The sequence below is a fragment of the Melozone crissalis genome, unplaced genomic scaffold, assembly GCF_028551555.1.
Source record: "Melozone crissalis strain CALT ecotype California unplaced genomic scaffold, PUWL_Pcris_2 ptg000027l_1, whole genome shotgun sequence".
Classification (NCBI taxonomy): Eukaryota; Metazoa; Chordata; class Aves; order Passeriformes; family Passerellidae; genus Melozone; species Melozone crissalis.
The window spans coordinates 56,933,927-56,952,358 of NW_026535805.1; positions in this window are offsets into that span (position 1 = coordinate 56,933,927).

The window sequence follows — 18,432 nt, forward strand, 5'->3', positions numbered from 1 at the left end:
GGGTTAGGAGTGCAGGTGCTTTTTGAGAATCCCCACTGGGTTCATGCTAACTGGTTTACAGCTGTCAGGGATCTGCCAGCTCCAGCCTACACAAGCTCTTCTCTTGCTTCTGCTCTGTAGCTTGCAGTTTCTTTTAATATTAGAAGATGGTGCTGTAGAAAGATGGAGAATGACCCTTTAGTGTATTTATCAAGGTTGTTCTATAGAACAGTGAGGAAAAAGACACAGCCTTGTATCATGGCACTATCACCATCTTCTAGTCCTCTCTCCTGTGCAATACAGGAATTCAAACAGCTATTACTTTCAACTCTTTCAACGTGTATTGTTTAACTCATTCTCTAAGAAAGAGGAGTTATTTTTCCATGTGGACATCTTATCAACTATAAAACTTTAAAGTAACAGGCACATGCCTATTTTAAGTTCATTTTAACATATTTCAAGGCTTTCATTTTACCTAATTTCAAGATTTCTCTTGGTTTAGCAACACCTATGTCAAACCACGTCAACAGTTTTCAGAATAAAACCTGTAGTCAAGTAGTAGCATCAGATGAATATCAACAGTGCTGATATTAAAAGCAGTTTGTGGTTTTCAGACTTGAACTGAAGTGGCTGTAGTGCCACCATCAAATGGTCTGATTAAATGATTAAATAAAACATATTATGAGGAGTTCTTTTCTTTACTTCAGTCATTTGACAGCCTAAATAATTTCATTTCAGGTAACTAATTTACTGGTTTTTTGCAAGCACTGTGTGCTGGTATCTGATTTAGTTTTCTGGAAAGTAATGGACTTGGTGAATATTTCTTGAAATCACATCTTTCAACCTGGCTTGAACTAGACTAAATTCTAAAATGAGAGAGAAATGTAAAATCAATAAATGGAAGACCAAAATTCAAATGTAATATGTAAAAACTAAAACTGGGAGACCAGTTCATTTGTTTAGGGTTTGAAAACAAGGTGTACAACTTTATCCATCTGTGGCCATTCTATGATAGAGATCATTACACAAACAGCTGCACAAGACAGGAGGATGGACAAGATCTTAGGTAGATGGTTTAACTCTCATCATACACTGCAAAGTTTCTTGGATTAGTCAGCTCAAAACCTGTGGCTTGCAAAAAAGTAGCATTTTAAACAGCTGCTTGCTATGAAGTTTTGTTTGTTTGTTTTTTCTCTATTTTTTTTAAGCAGCCAGTTAATAGGCACAAAGGAGTAGATCTTGCTGGAAAATTCTATTATATCTGAAGGTGGCTTATGTGTCTGTTTCAAAGCTGTTGAGATACATATAGAGGGTCAATCACGTCCCTATATTCTTTCCTTACGTTCGTACATATCACCAGTCTCCCCAGATCAAAAGCTAAAAAGTGCTGTTCTCTATACCACAAATTGTTATTCTATTTTTAAATTAGGATGAAAAATCCAGAGAGGGCTATCTGATTTTTTTTTTAACTAGTGTCATTTGCATGGTCACTTCTTCAAATGCAGTTAAAGTTAGTGAACAAGAAGGGAAGATAAGGGATGATATTTGGTTTTCCATATTTCCCTGCTGTTTGAACAAGGATCTTGTTCCAGGACCACAGAGGCCACAAAGGTTCCCTGAGTTGCCCTCCAGGAGTTAATAAACATTTCTGCCAAAACCCTGTAGCAAGAGGCCCTTTGCACGCCTGTATTAAAGAGAACAAACCCCAAAACCCTAATCCAGAGGAATCACATTCTAAATAGACCAAAAAATGGGTTGGAGGCCTCAAAAAAGATCAGCTCAGTGACAAAATCAGGAATAAAATCTGGATCTGTTGACTTCTAGCAACCTCTGTGCTGCTACTAGCACCTAATGAATTGCTTTGGTCTATCCATTCCCATATGAGCCAGTCAGCTGAAAAAATATGAAGGACAGAAAGAAAGAAGCCTAAAATCTACTCTGGGATAAATGAACTCTCTGTAGAAAACTCTTTCATTTACTACTTAATTGGAGTGAACAAGCTAGAGACTGAGTAGTTCTGCAGCTAAACAGAGAGGCATAAAGTAGAACAGCACTTATTTAGAACAAAAACCCACGACATTCTTGCTTGCCACAGGTCCTGAACACTCACTTGTTGCCCTTGCCTGAATGAGGCACCAGTGGCTGTGAGCAGAGCCCGGTGACGTCTGTCCTTCCGCAGGGCTGGACAGACGCCGTCCTGCTGGACGTACATCGAGTTCCACGGACACCCTCCCTCTGCTCTCAGCACTCACGTGTGACTCAGAAGGAAAGTATTGATAGTGGATGCGGCAGCAGATTGCACATGGCACTCAACTTCACACACCGGGCTCGCTGGGAGATGTTGCCACCTATTGTTTTTGGTCTTGATTGCATTGCTTTCTTAATAACTAATTTGACTTGCTGCATTTTAACAGTGTTCCAGATGGAAACTTTACAAGATTAAAATCTGCATTTTTTTATTGCAATTTAATATTCAGATGATTTTCAAGAAGTAACTCATTTTTATCTATATTAATGCATTTTTTAGCAGATGTCCCTTTAATATTCAAATTTTGATTGGACCTGTAGTGACAAACTTCTGTCAAATGTCATACTATTTTCCCTCCTAAAGTTCTAGACAGCTTTGCACATTTTATCTTTCCCAATTAGTTAAGAAAGTGTATGAAAATGTATGTTTCTGCTTATTTTAGAAATAATCAGAATCTGCCATAATAAGCGGTTTTGTTTGCTCTACTGAAAAAAAATAAAAAAAGAGATTTTTGGTAAATATAAATATTTGTTTTTGTTTTGGGCAGTCTATTGCAATACAGATCCCTAACAACCAAAATATTTCATGAGTTTATCTTGATTTTGTTGAATTGCTTTTGTCAGAAAGAAGATGGTAAGAGGTTTGACTGCCCAGTATATCACTTTAAAATTATGCCTATATTAAATTAAAGACATTCAAAAAGGAAATAACCTGAGGATTCCCTATAATTTAAATGACATTTTATAAATATCCAATATGAAAGCCTAAACACTTTGTTCTCAAACAAGATTACAAATATTCTTCACAGTGCTTTTTTTTCCCTGCTAATGAAAAATTTAATTATGTGCCTGATTTAATGGCCTGCTTTCTCTGATCCTTGTTGCATGATTAGATGTTATTCAACTGCATCTGTCTTAAAGTGACTTGAAGACTTAAACACAGCAATATCAGGGTATGGAAAATCTAAATAAAAATCCTGATGCAACTTGGAAGCTGCTGGTTGAACAGGAATGTTACCCACAGGGGAATTTCCCTATCAGTTATTCAAGCCACTGTACCAATCTCTAGGAGTGGCACTTTGGTCTGCACAGTTCCCAAAGAAGGGGATGTGATATCAGGGCTGCTTCATCAAGACATGAGACCCAGACTATCAGAAGAAAATGTGGCAGCTGGTTGCACAGGCTCTTCCAGCAGAGCAGCCTGTTTTGTGTCACCACGAAGCCATGCTGTGGCACTGAGAAAGGCCAGGAGTCCCAAGGGTCACCATAGAAAATAAGTTTTGTGAAATGGCACTGTGGGAAGATTTTTTAAAAAAAAAATCCCAAACAACAACTCAAAAATGTTATGCACAGAAAGAGACAGAAAACGACCAAACAACTGTCCACTGTGTTCCTGATAAAAATGTCGAGTGCGGTTGTTGCCATAGCCAAGCACAACAACAGAGCTTGGAGACATGAGTTCAGGAATATACAGAGCATTGTCAGACATGACTGGACAAATTAATTCTGAGCATTAGACAGATACCAAATGGTATTTATTAGCTCAAAATTCAGTTTCATCTCGATGTTACTCAAAATCCTGTTCAAGCTCATTCATTCTCGTTAATGGCATTGTAGTTCATCCTCTAATAGATTCATTATTCCAACCTCTGGTAACTTGCTTTCAAGGGCAGTTGATCCTGAGTTCTGTTGATTACCAGTTAAAAGAAAACTGCTGTATAATTTTTAGAATCACTTAGAGATGATCTGTAGAAACTTAAATTAATAGGGAAGTCAAGATTTGTAAGCTTTATATAGAAGAAAGATGCTAAACAATGGAATTGTACTACTTATAGAAAGCAATTGGAAAAGAAATTTAGGTTAAAATAAATCACCAATCAACTTTTTGTAGACCCACAGAACTAGTGGATGTTTCAGTTCACAGCATCTTCAGATCATGGCTTTCTAGAATTAGTGCATTATTTAAACATAAAATAATTACAGTCATAGTTTAGTTATATAGCAAAATTAGAATAGCTGGTTTAAGTGTTTCTCTGCCACAAACTTTTCAGAGCAAAATAGCATCCCATAAAAGGAAGAAAACCTTACAGAAGGTTTTCCTTAGTTTTGTCATATTCATCTCAGAACACTTTGAAAGTGTAACATAATAGTAGCTGAAATCAGAGGCAATAAACTTGTATGACTTCATATCACTAGGGAATGGCATTCAGCCATTTTCCTACAGCCTTCCATGGTAAATGTTTTAAGGCTTTCTTTTTAAAAGTTGCAGACACATGCATACATTGGTGATTTTTATATTAAAAATAAAACAAAAAAAACAACACATAAGAAAAATTATTTATATATATGTATGTATTTAATTTTTGGATGCTAAAATGAAAATTAAGCCTCGTTAGTCTTATCTTTTTATGCCTATAGGAACACTGTGTGAAAATGTATAACAGGCTTTATAGAGAGAAACAAATGCGACAGGTTTTACAAATCTTGACAAACTGAGAAAATAAAGTTTGTTTAGTGCAGTGGGTTTCTTTTAGGCCATAATTACCTTTTTTAATTTCCAACAGAAAATAGAAAGTGAGGGCTAAATTGATCAAACTCAGTGGGAGGGGGTAGCACTAATTCTTTCCTACCCATAGCAGAGGTTTGCAGAACACAGACAAGACATCTGCCTCAACTCTCTAATCTGTCTCAGGGCATCAAAAGCCATCTCTTACCTCTTCCAGAAAAATGCCTCTTCTTACACAACTGTAGGGCACAGGAAGACATAGTGTTCTGAAGCTGAGAGTGGGTGGGTTTGAACTGAAGTCACCAGCAAACAGCTGGGTATCTTCACTACTGAGTCAACTTCACTGAGGCTGAAAACATTCAGGATGGAGTTAGATCATAATGATTATTTAAATGATCATTAAGAGAGTGTACAAGAGAGTGAAAGTGACTTTTTGGCCCAGCAATTATCTGTGTACCCAGGAAAAGTTGATCTGTGCTTTGGGATACATTATTGTCCTTGGTGAGATAGAACTGTCATATCACCAGGAGGAATTTGTCATTTTGGTAATGTATTAGATGGTATGATATAACTACTAAAATTTCCAGGTAGAGGGAACTGAGAAAAGAATATTCTGTTTGTAAGATTTTGGATATAAATGTGGCGCCTTTTTCTCTGACAACTTCACTCTTGCATGTAGGTGTACTACACATATATGGTAGGATTTGCAGCTTCCAGTGAATTCATAACAAATCTAAATTTAACTAGAAATCCTGCATTGCTCCAGTCTGAACTATTTCCCACTCTCTTCACAAACACTTGGCCTTGGCTTATCCTTGGTGCAGCCCTATCAAATCTAACGTCGGATTGTTCAGTCAACTTTCACCATCACTTCACTAATGGTGCCAGTTCTTATCATCATCACAGATGCCTCTGCACCCTCTCCCACTTCCCCTTATGCTTGGGAAGAAATTCTCAACTACCCTTTCAGTCAGGCTAGTGTTGTTTTTTCTATCCTTGAAACCTGCTTCCGGTGAGATACCAGCATTGTGGATATTAATGTGTACCAAGATTATGTTGCAATGTTCTTTAGCGTTTAAAACATATAACTGTAGTGGGATTACTAAATAGTAATAGATCTTATATAGAAAAGGGTAAGAATTCTCTTACAGGAAGGTGAATCCCTCCTTACTCCTAGAACTGTGTATTACAGCTTAGGTAAATCATGATTTAAGACCAAAACTCTCCCATTTTTCGGGTTTTTTTCCCAGGGGAGAATAACTTATAGAAATGGCACAAAAATTTCAAAGCATTTGCATTGTCAGAAATGCAGTTTAGACAGGTAGACAAACAAAACCTAAGAATGTGACAATGAAAAACCAAAATTATAGCTTTTTTAACACACTTCACTGATTCAGCTGAATATTGTTTAAAGACAAACCGATTTCATACACTTTGATATCTCTATATGATTTTATTTAGAAAAAAAATTGTATGCAAAAAGTATTTTGAAATGTTGATCTAATTTAGGTGGAAGTGAAACACTGAAAAATTAAGTTTTCCTATAAGACTTACTTTCCAGTTTCTTAAGGTTAGAACTACCTGCTATGTTTCATGGGAGCTGAAAAGCTCTGGGAAGAGGATGTGGAAGCATGACCAGGAAGTCTTGAGATCCTGTTACAGATAAATCTAATACATATTAACAAGGATGTTCTTTAAGGTTCAAAGCCATGCTTGTATGTCTGGACTAAGAAGTACAATGCAAATGGATTAATGAAATGCAGAGGGGTCATACAGCTCCTGTGTCTGGCCTCAATAATTTAGAAACCATGAGCCATATAACAAACAAAAAAATATTTTTTCATTAGAAAATAAATGAAAATGAGGCCATCCGTAGTCTTAATCATTAGGTCAGACTGGTGTCACATTTTATTATAATTTCTTCACAATCTAAAACTTGACATGTCCTTTCTTCTCTCTCCCTTTTAAATTAAAACACCTTGTCACTAGTTCAGGAGCCAGACCTCAAGAAAGAACACAAGACCAAAAAGTCAAGATCTGGGCAGTCTTTTAGGAACAATGCAGTGACCCCTTCAGCAAGTGAGAAAGACACTTAACAAGATCATCACACACGTGCTGTTCTTCAGAGCAGGGTTTTCTGCCTCAGACATCTCCAGTTGCCAGCTGCTTTGGAGGTGATGTCTTTTGTTCTGAAGCAATGAACATTAATAAGGAAGGCCAGTAGGGAAAGCTCAGATTTTCTTGAATCTTTGCTCTCTCTCTTCTTTTATCACCACTAAGCTATTGGAGAATTGGCAAAAGCTGAGGTTTATTGAATGGATGTCTCAAATAACCTCTGGGGATGGAAAATCATTAAGATTTAGATTTTCTGTGTCAGATCAAAGAATAAACATCGGTGGCTATGCAAATACTAAAGTCAGTTTAAAGTAAGTTTTAAAATATGTCTACAATATGGTTTTGTTCTTTAGCAAATATTTTAAAATATTTATACAGAATGCTTGTATCTGCTCTGTAGGAAAACAGCTAAACATCATAGATTGAGACAGTCTATGGCACAAACATGCCAATCGTGAGAAATAGCTTCTTGAGAATTTGTGGCTGCTACTCTTATAATTATCCTAATTTGAGCCAGGATTATACCAGTCAGAGAAAGTAAATTATTCTTATTTACTCAATTTTAGCATTTCTGGCTTTATGAGACCCGAAAATTGACTTGTTTATGAGGCATGGATCCCTTTCCTTCTAGCTAGATGGAAGGTTTGGTTTGCCAAGTGAGAAAAAAGGTTGAGTGACTTTCTTAGATTTATGGAAACATTGATAGACTTCAACAGAAAACATAGTATTAGATAATAAGTCCTCGGTAGTGTTTTTATCAAAGCAATCATCACATAGAACGTCTCAACTACCTGATTTAAAGATATTTTAAATATCTGATTTTTCATAATTTTTTACTTCAAGCATCTTTTACAGAAACTTAGTCAAATTCTGTAGAACACTTGCTTTTAAAAGCTACAGGAGCATTTCAATAGGAAACTATTCATCTACAGAGTATAAAATGTCTTCACTTAAAATTGTATTGTAGGAAAACAGATTAAAGCTATCTGTGCCTCTTTTCCCTTAAAACCATAAAGAATTTTGAAGATTCAATTCATTTTGCATTTAATTGTTCTTCATCCTTTTTACATTTTATGAACAGGCAAATTCTGTCATAATATAATGGTCAGTTAAAATAAAAAATGCCCAGCAAACTGGGCATGAAACAGTCCCACAGGTTGTTCTAGACCTGACCCAGAAATGACTTTATTAGAACCAGCTAAGCAACTGTGTCAGCTCTTTTTCTAAGTACTAATTTTCTAAGTGCTAGAAAATTTAATTCCAGAACTTGCATGTGGGTGTTGCAGCTGCCCAGCTTGCCTTAGAGTGGCAAGATTTAGAGTCATCAGAGGAATAAATCATCACTTTTATCCCACACCACACTTAGAAGCAGCCAAGATGATATTTATTCTTAGTTATTAATGATTTAACACATGTTTATTTCAGCACTTTTTGTCATCAGACAGCGATTTCAGTCCTTGTTCCTGAAAAGACCATGATAAATGAACTTACCAGAAGATTAATGCTTCACCTCTGCATAATGCACATGGCTGAAAAGTAGAGGAGGGTTTGTGACACCACCTTTGGTAACCATGCACTGCAGAGTTAACTGGCCTAGAAAAGTTGAGGTCTCGTTCCAAACTTAACCAAAGTTCAAACATGTGGGTTTGATCCAGCCTCTCCAAAATGCAAGTTCTCCCATTAACTTTGCATTGCATTTTCAACAGCATTTCTCCAAAGCTCAGAGCAGTTTAGGTGCCAGAATTGATTTCTGTCCCATTTTCATTCAGTTACAGTTTATGGATCATTGCTTTAAACCTTGGTGTACATTTATGATACTATATAAATAATAACAGTGACACAATAAACTGCAAAAACATGTTGTTAATAATGATATTATGAGTCAAAGATAAAATATAAAAACTGGGCTTGAACTACAGTATTCTGATCCAAATTGAGGTTCTCCACTCTTTCGGTGGTTTTCATTGTCCGCACGCACAAAACAAATGGGCAAATTAACTATTGGCTTTCTGTTTCATCCAAGCATGTGTCATCTTGCAAAATGCAACAAAAAATACAAAGAAGGGGAAGTGGTCTACATGATCTAGCAATTGCACATCAGCATGTGCTATTTGAAATTTGTGATTTGTGGTCAAATGCTCCAACAGCAATGACCACAGTCGACCAGATAAAGACATTATCCCCCCAAAACTATCAGATGTTTGTGATTTGTTTTCAAGGTTACACAGCAGCCATAAAAATGCAATAAAAGGACAGAAGTTTTTAGATATTATGTATGTGCAAGTATATGGTTTTAATCAATTGTTAGTAAAATATTTAATTACATAGAATCAGTATTTTTTAAAATTTCTTATCATAAATTATAGATAAACTTCAATTTCACACAACAACTTGAATCATATCAAACCCCTCTTCCACCTGATTTTACTTAATGTTAATACATCAAGTAAAATACATTTCTGTTTTGTAGGATTTCAATGCAGGCACCTAGTGCAGAGCTGACTTCCATTCCTTTCCAAAGTTACTAAAATGCTCCTGGCATGGTGTTTCCATGGGTTTCTTCAGCTGGTATTCACTGGCATAATTCAGCTGTGACACTGATCCCAAGTAGTGTGTCTGCATTCAGGGCAGTCTCCTTGACAAAAGCAGCTAATTAAACTGAACGTGTCTGCAAGGAGATCCACAACTGTATTATCTGCCTTGTTTCTCCAAAACATAGTGCCTTTCTGCTAAACCCAATATAGGGTTTGCAGAGGTGGATGTATTTATAATTTCCAAAGGTAAATAATAACTGTGAGCTCTTCCAGTTTTCTGTAAGAAAGAAGATGACTTTCAGGATGGGTAAATACTCACTTTGTCACAAAATGAATCAAAATCACACTCTTTTTACTTTTTTTTTTTGCCATTCTATCAAATACAGAATACTCTGTATTCTGAATTCTCTTAATAACATGCACAGAATTTTTTGATAAATGAGTTTACACACTTTTAGAATAGTTGTTATATATTAAATATTGAATAATATCAAATTATACTTTCCATTTAATTTTATTCAGCATGCTCTGGGTGCTATTATGTTACCTATGACACACTGTGCTATATTAACATTTCATATGCATGTTCTAATATGCACAGCACTCCCAGTTTTGAGAAATGAGCTATTCAGAAAGAAGGGATATTGCCTACTGGTGGCCATTTTTTCATTGCTGGGGGCAACATTGCAAACTGTAGATTCCAGCCTCTCAGCCAAACACTTTTTGCATTATTCAATTTACATTCAACTCCCCCTAAAGAAATGACCACTGAAATGATGGAAGGATGTTGCTATTTAATACTGTACGGCACTCATGGAAAATTTTTCACATGTGAGTCAAATTCCTCCATTCTTGTCCTTGTGTTTCCTACATCCTCTCTCCTTGGTCTTCTAACCACTAAAGCTTCTGCTATTAGACAACTGAAGCATTTCTTTTCATTTCTTTCTAATTAAAAATATTAGCTGGCAGTTATCAAGCTGTCTTCCCTTTGGAAGCCAGCTTCCCTTCCCTTCGGAAGCCAGCTTCCCTTCGCTCAGCACTCCAAAAAAATTTCCTGCCTTTCCTCCTCAATTTCTAGGCCTTCTAGTATTTTTGTACTGTTTCTGAGTACTCTTTTTCTCTCAAGATATGCTTGAACTACTCACTAGGGTGTCTAAAATAGCTCTTAAGATCATGCAAACCTGTCAGCCAGAAGCAACTCAGATAAGTGTAAATGAAAGTTTTAATTGTGTTTTCATTTCCATCCTTCATGTTCACACTTCAGCATTCAGGGTGTTCTTGAGCACAGGTCCTCATGTACTTAAATGAATGTGTGTTTAAATTCTTTTGTGTTGATTTTTATTCTTTCAATCCCTCTCTGCTTCATTTTTTCCATTATTTTAGTGATTTGCAATGCTTCATTCTCCATGCCATGTATGCTGCTGCATTAATGTTTGTTTATTACTTATTTCTGATCCTGATGTTACACAGGAAACAGATTAAAAGTGTCACAGCCCATATGCTGGGAAACAGGTATCATGTCTTCTGATGGGGCAGGGAGCAAAAAAGGGAGATGTTCACTTTAGGGTTTCACCAGCCTGAAATAGTTCTCACAGACAGAAAACCCAGTGGTGTATTTCTATTTCAGTTAGAGTATTTTTGTTCCACTTTGTAGCCATGCACTTCGGTTACGTCTCGACTTACACTGATAGAAGGCAAAAGACTTATGAGCTTTAAGACTGTATTTGATGCCATTTTTATGGATTGAAACTAGAGATTTCTTTCCTCTAATTTTGTATAATGTTAAAATTATCCACATTGGAAAGAACTTCCTGAGGTTTCCACTTCAATGTCCTGCTCACAGCAGGGTTAGATATGAGGTTGGGTTTCTCAGGACCTTTCCCAGCTGTACCTGGAAAACCTACAAGAATGGATTCTGCACAGCCTCTGTGGGCAGATTGTTCCAGTGCTGGACCATCCTCATGGTGAAAATGCTTTTTTTTCATAGTTGGGCAAAATTTACTATGTTTCAGTTTATTGACCATTGTCATTCATCCTCCCACCACACACTTTAGTGATGTGCCTGATCTTCCTGTAGGTATGGCTAGAACCTCAAACTAATTTCTTCTCCAGTAGGAGCAGCCTCAGTTCCCTCAGCTTTTCTCCTAAGTCATGCACTCCAGCCATGGCCACCACACTTTTTGATGTCTTTTAAGCTGGGGGGGTTACAAAACTGGATGCAGTATTGCAGATGTGGTCTGATGGGTGCCAAATATGAGAATAATCAATTCCCTCAAATATGAGAATAATCACTTTTGGCTATGCTTTATCACTGCTAGGGTGCATTGAGCTCCACAAAGAAGCTTTATGGATTTACATCCCACGGAGCTACCGACACCAAATTGCTCTGTAGAAGGGTCTGGCTCTCCCCATTTCCTATACAGGGAGCCTAAAGGGATTAGCACTTTTTGCCTATAGCTAGATCATGTGAATTGGTCCTACAGCCTTGATAAAACAGGTGTCCTGCAAAACCTTCTCAGATATGATTTATAAAATTTAACAACCACCTGTAAATTGTTGCATACTATAGATTGGTCACGAAAGCAGCAATATGCTAGCTAAGGATATAAATGTGAATAAATATCATTTCAGAACAAACTGCCAAGGAAGATGAAAACCTCAGTCCAAGCTGAAAGAATGGGAAAAGGATACATACAGTATGTCTTCACAAGGAAACTGAATTCCTACTAAGTAAAAGGTCATAAAAGAATATTCTGGTGAAAGGAAAGATGAAGAAGGAAGCAGTGACACTATCCTTAGGAAAGGAAGAATACAGGGTGCAAGAGAATCTCAGATAGTGGAGAAGCTATTTTTAAATTACGGGATGAAGCTTTTTATTTCTATGCATTTGTAGACTTTTCCACATCTGTCATAGAGAACTTTACCTTTTTCTTTGTTGAAAAACTCCATTTTTTTCTGTTTTAAACTTATCTTAGATATAAAATTATTTGGGGCAATTTCAAAGACATGAAGAATAAAATTTTAAGACACCAGTTCAGACAAAATGGGTGTTTCAGGCAAGTCCATTTTGATGTCCACAGCCCAAGGAAAGGCAGGTCAATCTTAGTTTTCACCTTGTGTTCCGTACACAAGGTGAAAACTTGAAACATGATTCTTTCAGTGTGAAAGAATCATGAAGTTCCAATGAAAAGTCAGAAGATTCTCCTGGCGAGTGTTATCTCATGTTCCTCTTGGAAGAACAGAAAGTAACAAGGAAACCCACAAATTGAGGAAAATACTTTCTTAATATTTGTTCATTCTTCAGAATGTTAAACATTTATTTGGGATTCTGTACGGTGTTCCCCTCTCTTCAGGTCCAAACAGAAGTCTACTGATGTCAGGAACATTATTTTGTTTTCAATACACTGAGAAGAAACTTTTCCTAATCTGATTAGTAGACTGAAGTTTTAAAGAAATTATTCATTATGCTACTGACAAACAGAATATTGAAGGCACATTTAAATCAGAAACCTAAATGAAATGGGAGATTTTCACTTTGAATTGATATTGAGAAGAAAATATTTTAATATGGAGTGCTCCTTCTTTTTGAAGTTACTCTCTGATTTTCTTGCAACAAACCAGTCTGCCTAAAAATTACTTAAGAACATTTGGTGACTGGGTTCTGTTATTTTTTATAAATGTTTGGAAGAAATGGGATGTTATGTAGCAGTGATGTGCTGTCCAATTCAAGCAGATTGTGACAGGGGAAACTCCATATGGATTTTCTCCTTCAGCAACCACTGGAAATAAAGTTCCTCTCCAATTCTTTCTCCTGGTTAAAGTTTCAGAACCATGGTGATGGGAGCTAGCAGTAACTTCAAATGCTTTCTTAAGAAAAATAACACAGTATGTGAGACTGAACAGAGAAGGAGGAGCTGGGTTTTCAGCTTTCATGTCTGTATTTGGTTGGCTGGCTTCAATTAACACATTAAACTTTGTAATGCCTTTATATCTTCCTTTTTTAAATGGTGATAATTATGAGGTTTTCATCATATCTATGAAGATCTCTGAAGATCTGTTAATGAAATATTGTCTTATCAGTGTAAGGTATTATTGCACCACAGCTGATTAATGGAAATATGCCTGCAGGGGAGGGGGTAGCAGAGGAGGAAGAGGGTGAAAATAGAAACCATATTTTGTCAGATTCAAGGAGCTATTGAAGAATGAGGACAAAATGCTGCAATGCTTTGTAGAAAATTAAGGATCACAGCTACATCTATCACCATAAATGGCTTGCTTGAATTGCTTGCATTCTCTGTCTGAGCTGCAATATTTCATTCAACTAACCATTCGTTAAACACACATCCTGAAAGCAAATAACTTCAATGTAAATAATTTGTGAAGCATTGTTCCATCTGTTGAAAATGTGCAGTAGTAGTTTCGGCCCTTGTCTAAACCAGGCAAGCTACTTTCAGGCAAGTTTGGGAGGTAAATGAACTGTCTGGCTGCTTTTCTTGGCAACATCTCTTATTAGTGGGAGGTGGCAGTAAAGAGAACATGAGGAAGACTGAAAGTGTTTACTTAAAACTTTAGCCAAATGGCTAGGGAGAGTTAAGATAAATCATAACTGTCAATGATGACAACTTTAGACTGCTACTAGTTCACTCCTGTTTATGCAGTTTAAAAGTTGCACTTGGAAATGTTTTGGAGCAGACCGATTTTTTATTGACAGATGCCATAAGTTGTTTAGATGTAAATATTTTGGACTTGGTTCTAACAGTGACATAGAAGATTTGCAGGAAGAAGTCTGTAAAGCTTCACACAACACTTGAGAGATAATATTTTTAAGAGTGTCTCCAAACTATGCATCTGTGACTCATATTTCCCCAAAGAATAAGGTCCATAGATCAATGCAGGCTTATTTCACTTTCTCACACAAAAAAGGCCAAAATAAAATGTTACAGCTAACAACCATGTGGGATTATTGAACACAGTCAGTTTTTTCCTCTGTTCCTAGTCTTGTCCTGAGCACCTTTCCTCTACCCTTTCTTTCATTTTGTGTTTTTTTGTGGAGCTGTTTTGTTGGGGTTTTTTTGTTGTTGTTTTGGTGTCTTGACTTAGTTTTTCTTTGGTTTGGTTTGGTTTGGTTTGGGTTTTCTTTTTTTCTTTTTTTTTCCCCTTTTTTTTGTTGGTTTTGGTTTTGGTTGGGTTTTTAAATTTTGTTTGGATTATTTTATTTGTTTGTTTAGTTTAGTTTTGCTTTGTTTTGGTTTGGTTTTGGATGGTGGCTTGCGTCCTAAAATTTAAATCACAGTTTAAATATCATAGCAAGCTAGCAAAAGCCAGTAGTTCAGCCAGTAAGCTCAAGATTTTTTTCTTAAATTACTGAGTCATTGTGACCAATGCCATAAAATACAGTGCTACAGGAAAGATGAAGGTGAATTGATTGGAGATTTAGATCAATTTATATTTTGCTTTTAAGTGTTACAGCTGCTGTTCCTTTAAATGCATGTAAAGTAAACAGCACATCTAGATGGTCCTTTGTTTATATAGCTCTCTAAAATTTTCTTTGTAGACTGTAATATTGCAGTGCTAGTTCCAGGAGGAAATATAGCTCAAGAATTAGAGTAGTCTAACCCTGGGATGAAATCCCTTCTCTGCTTAGAAATGGAAGTATCACTAAGAGACCTGCCCTCCTAATAGCTTTTTTATGGAAAATATTTTTTAAACAAAAGGAATTTAGTAGAATGGTATTTCCCCATGGGTTTTTCATGTACTTTGGTGTGGATGGATGTCCTCAGTGGAATTTAGTACCTTGGATGAGGAACACATGGACATAAACATGTTGTTACCCAATTCTGCATGTTTTGTTCTTTTACACTGAAGTGAGGCACCCATCAGCTCACTGGAGCAATGGGACTTGCGTCCCCTTTGTGTCTCATGCACTGCATTGGTGATGGATTTTGTTATTTTGTGGGAACTGGGGCATACAATACATGCAGGCCTGAAAAACCTGTACCATGGGATCTACACAAAACCCAAGAGATAGGTAAAGCAGAGAAAAGAAGATTCCTGGATATGATTGATTTATCCTCAGTGATCCCTACGGTAAGTTAAAATGGGTTGTGCACTAGAAGAGCCTATTTCTCAGTAGACCATAAACAATAGATAGATACCATTAAGGTAGCTAGACTAGAAAAAAAACATCTTCTGCAAGTGTATCTAAAGATAGAAGTCTTTAAAACTTTGTTGTGGATTCAATTATCTCATGCCAATTTTGGCACAACAAATTCCCTAAGACATCTGCAAAGGTCTAGTAGGTATGGCTGAAAAACTACAAGTGATTTACTCTGGAGAATAGATCTGGAGGATTTTAAATAATAATAATATGGGGGACTTTTTCTGGAGAACATCCTGAATCTTCTCAAATGAGGCTGGAAACCTACATCTTGCAAATGATTTGAGCCTTCTAAGCAAACCCAACGTCCTTTATTTAGTAAAGAACCATCTGCTGGCTTCTGAGAGCTAACAGGAGTGTAGCTTCAGGCTCATTTTGACTTGACACAATAATGTCACTGATAATAATAATTTAACAAAACCAAATATATTCTGACCATCATGTGTGCAGCTGGTTTGTAATAAGTGGAAATCTGCTGAATCTGAAAGTAGCTCCAATGGTTCAAAAAAAACAGACAAGTAACTGTTAGTCATTCTTTACCTTAGCTTTGAAGTAAAAAGAAAGCCTAAAGAACCTTACAGTTTCAGAGTTAAAACATGAAAAATCTGTAAGTATTTTTCAAATGAGCTCTGTGAAGGGATTTTTAGGAACAGAAATTTTCCACATATATACATTTGGAAAACTGAATTGTTCCAATATTCTTCAAAACTTGGCTTCATATTAAGTCACTGAGATTCAGAAAGTAGCCAGTTTTAATCATTATAAAAATAAGTTTTATCCCAGCAAGAGCTCACTTTATAAATGATAGCAAATCAAAAATCATTACAAAATTTGGTAATCCATGTTGTGGTGAAAACTCATTTAACTCACAGCATAGAGGTCCTCTCACAAAAAACCAATAGTCTACAAGATTTCAACTATGTTTCAAAGGTTTTATACATTGCTGAGCACATTTTGAAAACTTCTGCTGTAAAAACTTTATTGGCTTCACAATATTCAGTATAAATCTGCAAAGATGAATCTGTACAAACTTTATGAAGCAGCAGTGGAAATCTTTGTGGAACTGTGGAATATAAAATAGAAATCTGAGGGAAAAAAGGCACTAGGATTCATGAAGCATTTGGGCTTGCCTTGCAGTAGAGTTTGTTTTATTCAGTTAACATACCACAAATAAAATGAATGGATAATACACTACAGCTCTGCACAAAGTTGAAAAGGGCATTCTCAAGGAACTGCAGTCCCATCAATGTGGTATTTAATACAGACTATAGTAAAGGACACGTTATAAAAGTAAATACAAAGTGCTAAACTAACAGAGATAACAAGAATGATTTAGAAAGAAAAGGTCTTGGCTAACTTGATGCTTCAGGAGGCTGCAGACAAAGCTGATAAAACACAGCATAATTTATTTGGATCTTCAGAACATTTTGACAAAGTTCCATACTACTGGTCTCTGTTTAAGCTAAAAGTTGCCAGGATCTAGGGAAGTACATGGGAGTGCATAAAGTGCTGATGGAAAAACAGAAAACAGAGAAGCTATGTAAGATTGTGGAAAACTAGATTTACTGGGGCCCGACAGGGGTCAAAATTTAGGCCTCTACTGTTCATGATCTATAAAAATGATATAGGCTAGTAAAATACGCTGACAGCACAATGTGGAAGGAGCCGTGAACCTACAACGTAAAGCTAGAAAAATTCAAAAGTGTTTTTTGCTTAGCTTGCTTGTTTTCATTGCTCAAAAAGCACTAACAATCTCCTTCCCGCTAGCTCGTCAACACAAATGCATTTTAAGAATGCCTAAGCTATAAGGTAAATAAAGACAGGCCAGAGACAAAAAAAAAAATGTCTTTTGGCTCATATGCAAATACTACATTAGCGTGCCTAAAGTCCTGCATTGCTTGGGGTGATGCCAAGTATCAAAGACAGAACCCCAGGTATGACATGACTGAATTCCCTGGGTTCCTAAAGAGTTCATGACTCAGGAGTGCTAATATAGGAGTGGCAAACACAGCTCTCCAGTTAGAGAAAACCTGAATGGTAAGTAGAAAAATCAAAACTCTGTTACTGTTTTGTAGGCATTCTTTAAGGACCCCTCAAAAATGTGAAGACTTATTGTAACCCTATGTTTGATTTCAGTGGTGGACTATTTACAGGAGTTGCAAAAGATGTGTTCAATGCTGCTACTAAGTCTAGTAGCATGTAAGTCTATCTCATCCTACTACTTTGCCATCAGGCAGAGTAGTAGGATGACATAGACTTACATGGAGTTAACAATATAAATTTATCTTCTTCTTAGGCACAGAAATATGGTTTGTGTTAAGGTAATGACAATGCTTTCTTTTTCCAAACCATAAATTGCTTAGTTTTTTGTATTTCTGGGGCATGGATCATCTCTTCTGGAATGTATATTTTTGTTTAAGTTAGAGGAGATACCTACATTTGTAGATCCTTAAAGTTTGGTTCAGGATTCTGCTGCTTCTAGTTGATAAATGGAAAGTCTTTAAAGAAAGGACTTTGAGACAGTGCTGGCATTGTTGGTTTCTGCATTTTTGTAGGCACAATATGATCATCTGAAGCTGAGACTTATCATGTAATAAACAAATTATATTTATTATCAAAACCTTCATAGCAAAATGAGAATCCATCAAGCAAGTAGACTGGAAATAAAAATGCATCACAAATTTTTCTTTCAAATATATTTGAATGAAGAATCTAGATTTTCTCTGCCGCCTTTTTTAAAATTTATATTTTGCAAAACAGACATTTTTCTAATAATAACATTTGCTGAAAAGAATCTTCAATACTGGAGTACTATAATGTATTTTTCCCAAGCTTCACACTTTGTGTGGCTCCTCAAACTGTCATGTGATGCAGAATCCCACAGTTGTGTGAGT